This window comes from Triturus cristatus, chromosome 10, assembly GCF_964204655.1.
Source record: "Triturus cristatus chromosome 10, aTriCri1.1, whole genome shotgun sequence".
NCBI classification, from domain to species: Eukaryota; Metazoa; Chordata; class Amphibia; order Caudata; family Salamandridae; genus Triturus; species Triturus cristatus.
In genome coordinates, this window is record NC_140593.1 from 2472638 (window position 1) to 2486718 (window position 14081).

At 47.3% G+C, this 14081-nt stretch overlaps 1 protein-coding gene across 4 annotated transcripts in view; it reads right to left on the reverse strand.

Annotated features, from left to right (window-relative positions):
* FAM13B (family with sequence similarity 13 member B) overlaps positions 1-14081 on the reverse strand; it is a 446070-nt gene that overhangs the window by 390584 nt on the left and 41405 nt on the right. For 3 of the 4 annotated variants that reach the window (XM_085630302.1, XM_085630304.1, XM_085630305.1), the window contains exon 3: positions 1960-2070. The gene's annotated coding sequence lies outside the window, so the exon portion shown is untranslated. The remainder of the gene's footprint in view (positions 1-1959; positions 2071-14081) is intronic. The other variant, XM_085630303.1, reaches the window with a different exon arrangement.

Genomic DNA, 14081 nt, shown 5'->3' on the forward strand with positions numbered 1-14081 from the left:
CAGAAATGGGGATGCCATTGGAAATGCTGGCAATCTTAGTTAAACTTCACGATTCTAATTATGCACAGGTTCGCTGCGGCTCGCAGGGGAATGTCACGGACAGGTTCCCCGTTTAAGGGTGTACGTCAAGGGTGCATTTTAGCACCTACCCTATTTTCTCTATTTATTAATAGGGTTGTTCAATATTTCTCTACCCACCCAACAGATGCCCCCACATTAGCCACCACGAAGAAACCCCTGCTCATGTTCGCAGACGATACCTTGATAATTTCAAAGATACAAAAGGGGTTGAAGTCTGCCCTGACGAGATTTGAAGAGTTACGCTGAGATCATGAGCTTGTGGTTCATGTGGAGTTTATGGTCCTCCACAAACACAAAGCCATTAAAGGGAGAGTCTTCGTGAACAACATATTCTTGGAACAGACTGATGTTTTTACATATCTGGGGATAATTTTGGTAGGAAATTACAGTGGAAGCTACAGATTGATTTACTGGCTCTAAAACATACCCCGCTAGCTGGTGTACTCACAAAACAACTAAGGCTTTCACAGACTAAGCCAATAACCTCCGCCCTAAAGATCTATAATTCCAAGATCACCTCTATACTCTGTGGTGCTGAACTTTGGGGCTTTGATGATTTATCACCCTTGACTACAGCTCAAAACAAATTTGTGAGAGCTATAACAGGCCTCCCGCAGTAAACACCGCTTAAGCCCCTTTACTTAGCTTTGGGCTGCCATACTACAGAGGACATAGCACGCTACAGACTGTTAGCATTCTGGAGAAGGCTTTGGTCAACCCCTGAGTTGTCTGCTTATGCCGAGGCGTTATATGATGTTCGGGGAGGGCAGACCATTCTTGTAAGATCACCTGGTTATGCAAGATAAGTTTATTGACCAATATGGGGTTGAGCAACCTGTGGGAAGACCCAGCAAGTGGCACATTCCCTTCGAAAAAAGATTTTAAGGCAGCGTATTGGAACATGGTCAAGTCCAAATCAGCTTTCATCTACTCTGGGGCATACTCTGTCCGGGGCATTCTTGGAGTTTAAACAAGATACTGAGTTTGAATGTTACTGGGATTTTATCACTAAACCAAGTGATAGGAAGCGGTTTTATCGATTTAAGGTGGGTTCCCTCCCAATAAATGTAATACATGTCCAGATCATATTGAAACGTTAGCACATATTATATTTGTGTATGTCCAGCTTACAAGTTACCAAGAAATAAATGCTTGAATCTGGGCACAAAGTCCGGCATCGAGGCGCTACGGATCTTGAAGACCAACACGTATGAGCCTATAGTAATTGCTGCAGTTAAATTTTTTAGCTGGATGTGGGGCATCCGAGCCACTACGTTGAGGGTCCTCTAATTCTTGCCAGTCCCACCCTAGGACTATCTTCAGTGGATTGGCATTGCAAGTTCACTCCCAGTATGGGTGGTTGTCATGGATACCAAAACCAGGTGTAGGTTTTGTTTTGTGCATCAATGAGAGGGTAAATAGCATTTGCCAATAGTTGTGTAAATATCTGTATATTGCGTATTATCACCAATGCATTTTACCTATACCTTTTTATCAACTTTTAACTATGTTTTTAATTGGATGTATTTTTATGCATTATGAATTTCCTCAGTCACTTTTTGTACTGTGTCTTTAATAATTATGACAATCGAATAAAGACTATATTGACTTGAACAGCTGGAGTGTTTTGTCTCATGGCACAAGAGGACATGCCTCATCCTTTAGAGAAGGCACTGGTACACTATCCACGAGACAAGCAAAGGCATGAACATTAACTCCCATGTACTCTGTCAAAGCATGGGATTGGGATGCCCCTGAACCAAGAGATTAGCATCGAGCAAATGCAAACAAGAGGTCCCGGCAAGCATTGCCCCACACCGACATCATACAGACCAAACTGTGGATGGCTGGAATCAAACAAACAACTGTTTAACTTACCCAAGCGTTCTTCCACTTGTAGGGACGTTGCTTAGTGCCGCGTCCTGGCGTGGCGCTTCATTGGGAACAGTGAGCGGTACAGTGCGCGGAGACGTACTGCTTTACACGCTGCTGGGGTAGTAAAGCAAAAACAACTAATCAGTAAAAAGTTGGAGACAAAATCTTGCTGATCAAAAACAATGCAAAAAACACAGAGAAACGCGAGCCCTGAGAAAGGCAGTGTACTGTTTAGACTAGGGATTGTTCTATGGATCCAAGAAGCCAGTAAGATAAAAGTTTAAGTGTCCGGTGTTACTGCCTTGGGAGAGATAGAGGGGGTGTAGGAAGCTGGTTCTGTATATAGTACACCAAAATGAGGTATAGTGTGCACAGAGTCCAGTGGAACCCCACAGGTAGGCAGAGACAAAAGTAGATCGCACCTTACCATTTGTGGTAGTGTGGGCGAGCAGTGAGGCTTTATCAGAGGGTAGTGTTAAGCATTTGTTGTACACACTCAGGCAGCAAATGATGCCACACTCTCGAAGACTGAACTCAGACCAATGTGTTTGTATCAAAAATATTTATTTCTAGAACCAAGCCAAGCCTGGTGCAGGTAAGTGAAAATACTTTGCAAATCTTATGCAGTGATTTACAGTTGAAAGCAGGTTCAAATGCAGTTTGTTGACTTACAGTTAAGTCAACAGTTTGAAATTACTTTTCAGTTACTTTAGAGATTACTGTGCACGTTACTTTAAGTTACTTTTGCTAATCAGTGTGATAGGCATAGATATCACACAGAAAAATTAATTTTTAGTACAATTGCAGTTTTACAATGTTTCATACAAACCAACTCCACATTTAGAAGAATTCATGGAAGAGCAGTCAATGCAATCCTATGGAAGGAAATTAAGTCAACGGTTTGCAGGCAAGTACTTATTTGTGGGAGTTGGTATCCTGGGGTTAGAACCAGGGTTCCCCCAGGGTCAAGGATGCACTCTCGTTACACCCTCAGCAGCACTAGGGCGGCCGGGTGCAGTGTGATGAGGCCCAGTGTTGTCCAATGGGGGATAGTGGGCCTCCGGTTAGTGGCTGCTGGCAAGCAGGCCACTGGGTTGTGGGAGCAAAGCTCCCGGACTTAAGCTCAGGGCAAATGGGGGTTCAAGACACCACCAAAAGGTGCACCCTCAGCGGCACTAGGGTGGCCGGGTGCAGAGTGCTGAGGCCCAATGTTATCCAATGGAGGCCTACGGTTGGCGGCTGCTCACGAACAGGCCACAAGGTTGTGGGAGCAAAGCTCCTGGTTAGGCTCAGGGCAAAGGGGGATCAGAGTTAGCACCCAAAGCACACCCAACGCAGCAGCGCACAGGCGGCTGGGTGCAGGGTGCTATTTTGGCATCTAGTGCCCTGTTGATTTTAATGGGGATTAATCGGTTACAACAAAGACTGCAGGCTCGGGGACGAAGATCTTGTGGAGCTGACCACCGGTTGGAAAGGTAATATGGGATGCCTGGGGATGCTGGGAAGCCATTGGTTGGGCCACCCAAGGTCATGGGACATAGGGTGCAGGGGTGTCTTTAGGCATCCGGTTTTCTTAGCAGCTCTGGTCACGGTCGGGGGGGAATCCTCTAGAGAGGCCGCAGGCTTCGCTTGGAGGTTCGAGGCAGGTCAGAGATCACCAGATCTTGGGTCAAAATCGCCAGTGAGACCTTCTGTTGGGCCACTCGAACTCAGGCCACGGGTGTTTGGTGCAGAGTGGTGCAGACTTGTGGATTTGGCCGGAGCTGGTAAGAAAACCCGTGGGTGAGCAAATCCGGTGCTCACGGGAGACAGTCTTGGTTTTGGAAGGCAGGGCAGGTCCTTTGGGTTCTTGGGGGCTGCAGGACACACCAGGATTTCGCTGGAGCAGCTTTGAGCTGTGGACAGGCCGGTAGGGCTGGGGCCACGTCAGTGGGCGTCCTCTTCTTAGTTCAGCACTGCTTCTTCTGTCCTCCTCTTCTTCTGGTCAGTTTGTGTCTTCTTGGTTCTGGGCTGCCCCCTAAATACTGTATTTAGGGGGCATTTTAGGAGTCTCAGGCAGTTGCCTATGGGCTGCCCATAGGGTGACTAAACCATTGGTCTGCTCACCCCACGTAGGGGAGTGGCCGCAATCCCTAATCCTGATTGGAGAGTGCCTGCCATCTGCAAGATGGCAGGCACTGAATTGTGGGCTTCACCTTGCCTCCCACACCTGAGGGGTGGGGTTGGCAGAGATGGGCACACCTTCTGGGCCGCTCTAATTTTTCCTGCCCGTCTTCCCGCCGTAAAGGAGATGAGACAGGAAGGATGCCAGCTCCTGATAGCAGGAGAGGCTGGGGTTGTGTTACAATGGCGTCAAGGCCTTTGAAGCTCCCCTGTCACAGATGGCTCTCCCTGGCCTGGGGGAGGTGGGACCACCTTCATCCAGTAAAGGCTTTGTTTCTTGGCTCAGGGTTCAAAGGCTCCCATCCCAGGGGGCCAGAATCATGTCTTGTGGTGGCAGGCTGGTGTGTACCAGTCAGTGGACCCACCATCGGCTGCTCGTTTTGACTGATCTATGCCAGGGCAGTGGGTTGTAGGCATGGCACACAGGGATGTGTGCCATGTCGACTCTTCACTTTGTTCTGCACCAAGACACACAGCCTGCAAAGGAAGTGTGTGGGTGTAAAGGTAAAGGACCTCTAAGCCACAATAAGTGCTGCAGCCCTTAGAGGCCATCTCTGGTCACAGTGCCCTTGGTATCCAAGGTACCTTTTACAAGGGACTTGCATGTGGCCACAGAGGTGGCAATTGGGGATACAAGGTTCAGTTTTGGGGGAAGAACACAGCCCTGGGTACCGGATTGTCCAAGTGCATCAGTAGTCTATCAAAAAATGGGGGGGGGGCAGGGATACTGCAACAGAAACCCAGCTTCCTACAGGGGGGATTTTACCTCACATCCTCCATATTGCATTATGCAATGACCAGCTGGCTCTGTATATGGTATTACCAGTAGGTGGTTATACCATGCACAGTGTGCATGGGTTCCCCAAAAGTGTACAAGGCTCAATGTGAAATCCAAACTACTCCATTAGTGTTAGTGTGGGCGAGCGGCTTTAGGACCAATACAGAGGAGCATAAGACAATTATTGCACAATAGTGATCAATAATGGACACACGACTCAAAAAGATCCAGACCAAATTTTTGAAAAATATACATTGTATTTTATTTTAAGACCAATATCTTCACAACAAGATAAGTACGTTTTTGATTTTAAAAAAACTTTTCACTATGAAAACAAGACACTCCGAACAGTTAAATCTTATCCTAGGGGGAAAACAATATCGTAGTTAAACAGGTAAGTAATGCACTTACAATTCCAGTCTTCGGGAACAAAAGCCAGCAAGGGTCAGGTGAGTACCAAAAGTGCACCACCAGCAACACAAGGGCAGAGGTCAAAATCAGGGTTCGGCCCAATGCTTTCCAATAGAGACTGGGGGTGCCTGGAGCCACACAGTTTGCAGGTAAGAAGATCAGCTGCAGGGGCCAAGCTTTGGGGGTTAGGTTAAGCACAGGAGGGTCCACAAAGCAGCATGAAACATACACCACCAGCGGCAAAGGGCCGGCTGGGTGTAGGGTGCAATTTGGACATCGGGCACCGAATGCTTTTCAATGGGGATTCTTCTTTTGGCAAACAGGCTGCAGGCATGGCATCGGAGGTTGCAAGAGTGAGACCAACAACCACAGAGGTAAGCAGAGATGTAGGGGGTTGTAACAGAACCATCAGTTCAGCTCAAAAAAGGCCCAGTGGCTTTGGGTGTAGGGGTGCCTTTCCACATCAGTCTTCTTACCGGAGACTGTCGCTGGGTGGAGGGGGGGGGGGGGGCTCTGGATTCACCACTGCAGGCGCAGCTGTGCAGATCAGAAGAGGTCAGGATTGCTGGGGAGACTGTACTGCACAGGTGAGCAACTCCGAATCGGGCCGTGGGTGCAGAGTGGGCAGGGATCGTGGTACCAGCTAGATAAGGAGCCCTTGGAATCTGTTTCCTCTGGACAGGTCTACTGTCCACCAGAGATAGGGGTCTTTTTCGAAGGAAGCAGTCCTCGCAGCGTTTTCAGGAGTCGCAGGCTACGAGACAGGTCGCAGGTTCACGGAAGCTGGAGACAGGCCGGTAGGGCTAGGGCCAAGGCAGTCGTTTTCTTCAGTCTTCTGCTAAGACCTTAGAAAAAAGACGAGCCTGCAGCGATCTAGTTTCTAGGTCTGGGGGAGCCTCCTCAATACTAGATGTAGGAGGTCGGGCCAATGGGCACCTTATCTAGAGACACTACACCCTTTAGTATTTGAATGCACGACTACATGGTGTCCGGCTGGATTTCCATTCCTCGATGCCTCGTGCTATGCATTGAGATGACCTATCAGCTCTGACAATTCCGAATCACCCAGGATTATCCGTATTATTCTTTTAAAATAAAGTGCTCAGTTTTTCATATTATACATACAAACTAGCCTGGGTGGTCCGTCACTCGAGTTCCTATATGGTACTTATTTACCTTTATAAGCACCACACATCCCATTTTTAGAAAATGAATTTATATAGAACTGCTGATGTCACAACCCTCTCGTGTCCTATCTTTACCCTAGAGGCAATCGAATAACCTGTGGTTGGTTCCAAAAGTATCCATTTTGGTTCCATCTATATGTTGCTCTAGGATTTTTCTGGCTGTCCTGAAGAAGGCGTACACAAGCCGAAACGTGCGTAGATAAAAAAATTAAAAAAAATTCCACCATCTAGCCACGATGCCACAAAATGAGACACAATCTACATTTTCATTTGAGTGTTCTATATGTTTGAAATATGTGTATTTAAGTGTCTTTGTATGTATAAATGTATTTTATGTTTTTGACATGTTATCAAATAACAAAACTGTTTTTACTAAGAATTTATTAATAAAATGAAGTTTTTAACAAACTTTCAGTACACTGAGTCCACTTGTATATCAAATAGTCAGACACTTGTCACTGAATGACTAGATAATTCCCTAGGCATTTTGCTCTCACCTGTATTTTCCCTGCCCTAGGACTTATTGTACTTAGCAGGGGGTCACTTTGTTCCTCAATTGATACACCCTCTATTATGCCACCCTCCAGTGGGAGGGGGTACAAACCTACCCCTGAAATGAGAAGTCTCCCTATCTTCAAGATGGGGGGGACTGAAAGAGGTGCATCACCTCGGCTAGTCCACCTTAGGGGTGAGTTGGTAGAGATGGGCACACCTATTCGCCTGAGTTTTCCCCGACTGTTTTCCCACTCAAAGTGAGGGTGTAAACCTAGGGGCTGCCATCTGCTGCTAGCATTTGAAGCTTCCCCTTTCGAGCATCAGTCCATCCTGTGGGAGGAAGCATGACACCTCTGCCCAAGACGTGCATTGTTTCTGGTCCCAGAGGGCAGGGGCTCTCTACCCAGCGGTCCAGAAACACATCTGGTGGTGGCTGGCTGCCTACAGCCGGTCAGAGACCACACCAAGGATGGCAGGTTTTCAATGGTACAATAAAATCAAACACTGGCATCAGTGTGAATTTATTGAGAGGGAGAGTTTGGTACCAAACACTCCTGTGTTCTATAATGCCATCATGATGCTGTGGAATTCTAATTGTCAAGTTTCTAGCCCATGTACTCTCGATGATTTCACTGGCACTTACACTATTAAGTAATGTACTCCAACATTGTAGGGGGTTTATCAGCTCATGCAGCTATTCCCTCACCTGTGGTACAGTGCACCCAGCCTGAGGGCTGAGAAGCTCACTAGAGGGGTGACTTATCTATACCTCCGGGCAGTGCTGCTGGCATGGAACCCAGGCAGGGTGCCATGTCTATTTTGTCGTATTCTTCCTCATAGGGTCATGCAAGCTGCAAGGGCAATGGCACGGTCCCAGTGAGGTGAGTTCTGAGGGGACCCTCTTCAGCTCCCAGGCCCTAGGTACCCAAGACATCACTTACTAGGGACTTACAGGGGATACAAGTACCAACTGGGGTTATGTCTCTTTTTTAGGGAAAAAGTACTGACACATGGGACACAGATGGCAGGAACCCTGTGCACTACAATCAAAACCCAATCACAAACCAGGCAAAACGTGGGGGCTAACCATTCAAAAAGAGCCACTTTGCCACATGAACAAACGAACCCCCCACCCTAAACGAAAGAGGATGAAACTAACCTTCCCCTGGAGAGTCTATATTTTGGCATAGGCAGTCCCAAGTCTGTGTTCCACTGTTAAGTCCATTCCCTGTAGGGAGCTGGACTACCTTAGAAGGTTGGAATTTTTACCTTTCATCTGTTGTAACCACCAGAGAGGCCTGTGGTCTGTCTGAAATAGGAAGTGAGTGCCAAACAGGTATGGTCTCAACTTCTTCAGGGCACAGACCACAGCAAAGGCCTCCCTCACTATGGCACTCTAACGCTGCTCTCAGGGAGTAGTCTTCTGCTTATAAAAGCAACAGGTTGGTTGTGTCCCTCAGTATTTGTCTGGGCTAGGACTGCACCTATCCCTAGCTCCAAGGCCTCTGTCTGCACAATGAACTGCTTGGTATAGACTGGAGCTTTTAGCTCTGGGGGGAGAGTGCGTTTCTTCCTCAGAGAGTCAAAAGCCTTTTGACATTCCACTGTCCAGGTCACTTTCTTGGGCATCCTTTGGAGGTATGTCTGTGAGGGGAGTCACTATGGACCCATGGTCCTTCACAAACCTCCTATAGTACCCTGTCAAGCCAAGGATTGCTCGGACTTGGATCTGGGTTGTTGGAGCTTCCCAGTCCAGAATTGTCTGGATCTTAGTTTGGAGGGACTGAACGTGGCCTTCACCTACCAAGTGACCCAAGTACATAACCTTTCCCTGCCCTATTTGACACTTGCTTGCCTTGATGGTGAGACCTGTACTTCTCAGAGCCTCAAGGACATTGCCAAGGTGGATCAGGAGATCCTGCCAAGTGCAGTTGTAGAAAGCAATGTTAAGATAAGCTGCACTAAAAGATTCCAGCTCTGCTAGTTCCTTGTTTACCAACTGTTAGAAGGTGACACGGGCATCCTTTAATTCAAAGGGCATCACAGTAAATGGGAAGTGGCCATTTGGTGTAGAGAATGCAGATTATTCTTTTGCTCCAGGGGTCAAACCTATCTTCAAGGACACAGCCATGAGATCAAAGGTACTGAGATATTTGGCTGCCCCCAACCTGTCAATCAGCTCATCTGCTCTAGGCATTGTGTGTGCATCAGTTTGTCACAACATTTAGCACCTATAGTCCACACAAAACATCAATTATTTTTTCCTCACACTTGGAGTGAGGTTTGGGGACCAAGACAACTGGGGCTCTCGGAGGGTTCGATGACAACAGACTCAAGCATTTAACTAACTTCAGCCTGGATGCGCTCTTGGACATCAGACTGCCTGTAAACTTTGTTTTTGACAGGTAGGCGGTCACCAGTATCCACATCATGCGTAAACCAGCTAGTCTGACCAGAGGTCAGAGAGAAGAGCCCAGCATTCTGACTTCGGACTAGCCTGCAGTAAGCCTGCTGTTGGTCAGTGACAGTGTCCAAAAAGACCACTCCATCAACAAAGCCATCGTGGGGATTGCTGGAGAGGAGATCAGTGAGAGATTTACTCTGTTTCCTGTCCCTCATCTGTAACCATGAACTGGGTCATGTAAGCTCTGTCATAATAGGGCTTTAGGTGGTTGACATGAATTACCCTTTTAGGGTGTTTGCAACTGCCAAGGTCTACCAGATAGGTGGCCTCCCTTTTTCTTTCAAGGATAGGGTTGGGTCCACTCCACTTGTCTTAAAGTGCCCTAGGGACCACAGGCTCCAATACCCATACCTTCTGCCCTGGTTTCAATTCTACAATAGCAGCCTTTTGGTCATACCACTGCTTTTGCAGTTCTTGGCTGGCCTCAAGGTTTTGGTTTGCTTTCTAAATGTACTCAGCTATCCTGGAACGAAGGCCAAACACATAGTCCACTATGTCTTGTTTTGGTTTTTAAGAGGCTTCTCCCATACTTCTCTTACAAGACTCAGAGCACCTCTAACAGGGTGCTCAAACAAATGTTTAAAGGGTGAAAACACCCACTCCCTTCTGTGGCACTTCCCTGTAGGCAAAAAGCAGGTAAGGAAGTAGGACATCATAGCTACAGAGTTTCAGGGAGTCCACCAATCATGCCTTTCAATGTCTGGTTGAATCTCTCCACCAGGCCATTGGTTTGCGGGTGGTAAGGTGTGGTGAACCTGTAATTCACCCAACACTCCTCCCACGTGTTTTAGGTATGCAGATAGGAAGTTTGTCCCTCTGTCTAATACTACCTTCTTTGGAAAACCAACCCTGGTAAAGACACCAAGGAGGGCTTTTGCCATCACTGGAGCAGTGGTGGCTCTTAGGGGAATAGCTTTGGGGTACCTGGTGGCATGATCCAACACCACCAGAACATATTTGTTCCTCGAGGCTGTTGGAGGGTTCAGGGGCCAACAATGTAGACCCCTACCCTTTCAGAGGGTACACCAACCACTGGCAGTGGATATTAAGGGGCCCTTCTGGTGACCTCCTGCCTTGCCACTGGCTTGGCAAATGACAGTACTGACAAAATTCCTTCACCTTCTGAGACATCCTTGGCTAGTAGAAGTTATTGGCTAACCTACTCCAAGTTTTATCCTGGCCAAGGTGTCCAGCGAAGGGGCTATCATGGGCCAAAGTGAGGAGAAACTCTCTGAATTTGAGGTACTACCACTCTCCTGGTTTCACCAGTTTTGTAGTCTCAGGCCTCAGTGTAGGAGCCTATCTTCCTAACAGACCCTGAGGATGCCACTGATATCAGCCTCTCCCTGTGCAGCAGCTTGCTGTCTCAGGCTCTCAAGAGTGGGACAGGTTTCTTGCCCTGGGCACAGATCCATCCTCGAGGGTCCCCCTGGTCCCAAGAGATCTGCCTGGTAGGGCCCAACCTCTTCAGGCTCAGTTCCTTCTGAGAGTACCAAGTCCTCTTCCTGAGAAGACTGGTTCTGACTTGGGATCCGTTTACAAGCTGGTCCCTCAGTCGTCTTGCCCTTCAACCTGGAGGGGTGGTCCATTCTTCCTAGATTCTGCATCTCTTTTTCACTCAGAGCTCTGCTCGGTTTGTAATACAACCCCATACTGAGAGACCTACCATGCTGGCATGGGTCCTCAGCTCAACTTCTGCACAAGAGCAAGTCTCCAAATCATTTCCAAGTAGACAATCTATAGGGACAGCTGCAGACACTACTACTTTTTGTCCTACTACCCCCCCCCCCGTACCCCAGTCCAAAGTAGCCATAGCCATGGGATGGACTGTGGTGACGTGATACAGTTAGCAATGGTGACTGGATAGGACCTTCCAATCAGGTACTGATCTGAGTGAACCAGTTGCTGGGTCGCCATTGTGACACTAGCCCCAGTATCCCTCAAGGCCTATATCCTTGACCCATTAATCTCGGGTAACGGCCTGTATTTTTTAAATATTACCTGGCCAGGCAGCACAGACTAAGTCTACCTGTCCCCAAAATACTAATATGGCCAAATTGTGGCTACGGACATGGTCATGCCACACCTGGAATCCCATCTGGAAGTTAGCATCTGCAGGTACTGCAGGTGGACTAGAGGAATTTGCCTTATTTTTTTGCAGTGAAGGTATCCAGTTTGGTGTCCTAGTGCTTTACAATCATGACACCTAGCCTGTTTGGGATCCCACTTCTTACCCTGGTACACTCCCTTAAACTGTGTGGACTCTTGGGCCCACCCTCCAGAGCAGCTTTTTGGGACGATGTAATTGTGAGAAAGTGCCATCTTTCTTGCATGGTATGCCCCCACTTTTTGCTGAATGTACTTTGACTGAGTGTGCCCTGGACTCCTGCCAATCAGGTGCCCAGGGCCTATTTATTTATTTATTTTATTTTGAAAGTTTTATAGAGCGCGGACAAGACCCTTGCAGGTATCAGAGCGCTTAACAGTAAGTAAAGTTTTTATACATAAACAAAAAGACGAATTGAAGCATCTATACACAAAACATGTTACACAAGCAAGGTGATCAGGTACAACATGACGCTATCCTCATGCGACAAGCAACAGGAAGATGTAATGTCAAGATTGCTTAGCAGGTCCCTTGTCCTAGTTAGGGTAATGGCCGCGCTATAGTAGTTCGTCACAAAACCATTGGGCCTTATTCAGGTGAATTTGGCCATGAGGATTGATTTTACTTCCTTTTTGAATGAGACAGTAGAGGGGTTAAGTCTGGTTTCGGATGGTAAAGCATTCCAGATTCTTGGTGCCATTCCTGAGAAGGTACGGTTGTATGTTTTTTTCTTGTTGAATCGCTGTGGTTTTAGTAATAGTTTTTCCGCACTTCTGGAAGACCTGAGCCCACCAGAGATAGTCAGCTTCTGTGTTAGATATCTAGGTGCGTTGTGGTGCATGGCTTTGTGCGTCATACACGCTATCTTCAAGTGAATTCTGGCTTCCAGGGGAAGCCAATTTAGTGATTTGAGGTCTGGTGAGATGTGTACATTTCTTTTAGAACCGGTGATGAGTCTCGCTGCGGCATTGATTGAGGCTCTTAGTGGTGCCGTAGTTGCTTTGGGAAGGCCGCAGAGAGACGCTTCCGTAATCCACTCTGGGGATAACTAGTGCTTGTACTGCTTGCGTGAAGTCCTTGCTTGGTAGGAAAGGTTTCAGCTTCCTCAATGTGTTGATCTGGTAGTTATCTCCCTTTGTAGCATTGCTGATATGTTTTTGCATATTGAGGCTACTGTCAAGAGTTATTCCCAGTGATTTAGCTGAGTCAACGATGGTAGGTTGAACATTGAGTGCCGTCAGGTGTTTTATCTACTCTTGCATTACAGGGACTTGGGCGGGTGGAGCTATAAGCAGGAATTCGTTTTTTTGGGCATTTAATTTGAGATGGTTTTTTGCCAGCCATATCTGGGTGTCCCCAAGCGTTGTGTTGAGCAGTTTGATGTCTTCTAAAGTGTTGATCTTGAGGTATAGTTGCGTGTCATCCGCGTACATGTGGTAGTGCACGTTAGATGCTTGAAGAAGTTCGGTGAGGGGTTCCATGAACAGGTTAAACAAAGTCGGGGATAGAGAAGACCCTTGCGGTACTCCTAGTGTAACTGGTACGGGTTTTGACATGGTGTTATTGGCCTTGAATTGTTGTGTTCGATTTTGGAGAAATGAGGTAAACCAGTTTAACACTGCACCTGATAAGCCCATTCTATGCTTCAGGAGATCCAACAGGTTCTCGTGCTTGACGGTATCAAAAGCTGAGGATAAGTCTAGCAGGAGGAGTAGGCAGGCTCCGTTTTGATCCAGGATTTGTAGCCCGTCATCAATTATGTGTGTCATGGCTGATTCAGTACTGTAACCTGCTCGGAATCCTGATTGGTATTTAATCAGCAAGTCAAAGTGGTCAATATGCCTTGTCAGTTGGAGGTGTACACATTTTTCCAAGAGTTTGGCTAGTGTGGGGATGTTGGAGATAGGGCGATAGTTGTTTAGGTCTGTCGGGTCCACCGTGGGTTTCTTTAGAATGGGTGAGACCTGCCCCATTTTGAGGGTGCCCAGGATGCAGCCTTGTTGAAGTGAACTGTTTATGATCTTAGTCCAGAGGGGCAGAAGTAGTGGTGTTAGGTCTTTAACGGCGTTTGCGGGTAGAGGATCGACAAAGTGATTGGCAGGGTTCATGTCCCCAAGTATTTTACTTATGGCTTCATCGGAGTATGTCGAAAAGGATAACCAGTTGGCGTCGTTTTTAAGGTTAGGCTGTGATGGGAAGTGGTACAGTGCAATTGGTATTTCAGGGGAGGACTTTGTGTGCGATCCCATGTGTAGGGTTAGATCATTGAGGAGGTCCATCTTGATGTTATCTGTCTCCAGAGTGAAGAAGGCAGAGAATTCTTCACAGTTGGGTTGCCGGCAATCTAAGAGTTGTGGACGTTGAGGGGTGTCCTTACATTGGGTTTTAATTAGTTCGAAGAGTTTTTTGGGACGATTTCTTGCCTGGTCTAGTTGGTGGCTGAAGAATTCTGCTTTAGTGCGCTTGATCTTTCTGAAGTATGTGTTTCTCTTTTGCCTTCGTGTATTTAGGTGGTTGGCT